At 42.2% G+C, this 1,939-nt stretch overlaps 2 protein-coding genes across 2 annotated transcripts in view; both read left to right on the top strand.

Annotated features, from left to right (window-relative positions):
- LOC116579135 (zinc finger protein 345-like) overlaps window positions 1–1,939 on the top strand; it is a 203,283-nt gene that overhangs the window by 26,741 nt on the left and 174,603 nt on the right. The window lies entirely within an intron of this gene.
- Window positions 1–1,939, top strand: part of LOC116579166 (putative protein ZNF720) — a 58,870-nt gene that overhangs the window by 23,456 nt on the left and 33,475 nt on the right. The gene's annotated exons all lie outside the window — the stretch shown is intronic.

Genomic DNA, 1,939 nt, shown 5'->3' with positions numbered 1-1,939 from the left:
TATAACTAAAACATTTTACCATCTGGTCTCTGAGGAAAAAGAGGTGGCAGTCCAGTAAAATGTATCCTCATAATAGCTGTAGTTACAAGTGGAGAATGTCCAGGGATGCGGTTGAAATGAAATTCTCACAGATACCAGAAGAGGATAGTTAATTTTTCCCTAAAATGGTATATAATTGTATATACACATTTTTTAAGAATGACCTCATGCCTGAAAATTATGGAGATCACTGCTTCCACACCATTATATCCGCAGACGAGTGCTTTTTAACACTTGTATTCTGCATTTTGCACAAGGATCATAGAGTGCATTTGAAATTCATAAATTAGTTCATGTGTGAGCTTAACATATTTTAATTAATAAAACATAATTGATCTTTAATGTATTACCATGGATGAGTAATGAATGATGTGTTATCCCACCACCGATGTTAACCTATCTAAAGGTTGTAGGTAACTGGTAGAATCTGTCACATATTTGGTAATAAGAGTGAAATAATATACATTGTCCTCCATTCTTTCATTGGCCTTAATGTTTAAGTACAGTGTGATTATTTTTCCCTAGTTTATCTAGTGCCATTTCCCCCCTTACGGACTAGTTGGATATTATCGTGGACATGTTGCTGATTACATGGGGGTCTTAGTGTCTGATTAGCTCAGGTACTGCATAATAATGCTACTTGGGGTAGGTTTTGTGTAGCCAGTGCTTTTTCAGGGGTTTTGAGCTGACACCAGCCCCTCTTGCTAGTGCATTCCCTAGATAACACTCTGCAGAGTCATAGGTTCCTGTAACTTCTATTCACATCTCCAGTCCACCTTTGTGAGCAAACGTGTGCCTGGAGTACCATGACTTTCCCTCATGTGTCCATGAGAGAAGACTCCCACGGAGCTTACCTAACCCTGTTTTAGTTCGAATGCCCCAATCTGGACTTAGTCCTGGGACATTAAAGCATGGCACCATGGCCCCAAATAAAGGTACGTGCACCACCTCGTGTGTAAGGGTGTTGTTCTGACTTTTCTATGAAGTAAGCATGCACTCATACCAATGTTTGGTGTGTGATAGGTGCCCTAGAAGTAGGAGAAACCTCTTCCAGTAGGACTGATAAGTAGCCTTAAGGAAGAGGTAGGAAATACAGAGGATGAGGAACTGGCATGAATTCTGCATGTGGAGAGAGGACCTCTTTCCTGGGTTGCACAACTGACTCCCTGCCTTTAGAAAAACAACTTCTCCTTATTTCCTAGCGATCTCCAGATCTGCAGTTCCATTTATCCTCATTTCCCATTCCAGCTGTTCAGGCATCACAGACATTCTTTGCTTGTGCTGTAGCTAGTTTCCTCGGTAAATACTGAATGGAGACTAGAGAAATGTAAGGCCAGTGGATATTCAGACGTTGAACCCCAGGATGTAAAACACCAGGAAGACACCACAATCCTTAGATAAGATCTATTGAAAATATGTGAGGGGCGCCTGGGTGGATCAGTGGGTTAAGCATCTGCCTTCGACTCAGGTCATGATCTCGGGGTCCTGAGATGGAGCCCCTCGTTGGTCTCCCTGCTCAGCGGGGAGCCTGCTTCTCCATCATTCTTGGCCTGACTCCCCCCACCTTATGCAGTCTCTCTCTCTTTCTGAAATAAATAAATAAATAAATAAATAAATAAATAAATAAATAAAATCTTAAGGAAAAAAAAGTGTGAAGAACTCTTTACAGTGGGGGGAGGGCACCAGACAGAGGTGGCCCCCTCCAGCCTCTCCTAAGGCACAGTCAGCTTTGGGTTGGGTCATCTAATGAATGAATACATGCAATGTGGGTTTCTGGAGTAGGGAACTCCTGCTTTGTTTTCATGATTTCATTGAATTCCCGTGCGTTCCTAAGAACCAGATTCTTCTGGATGATCGTGATGACTGTTCACCCAGTTCTAGATCAGTGGTAACTGGTGGA

Source organism: Mustela erminea, chromosome 19 (assembly GCF_009829155.1).
Source record: "Mustela erminea isolate mMusErm1 chromosome 19, mMusErm1.Pri, whole genome shotgun sequence".
NCBI classification, from domain to species: Eukaryota; Metazoa; Chordata; class Mammalia; order Carnivora; family Mustelidae; genus Mustela; species Mustela erminea.
Note: the sequence above shows the minus strand (reverse complement) of the source record. Positions and strands in the feature narration are given on the sequence as shown.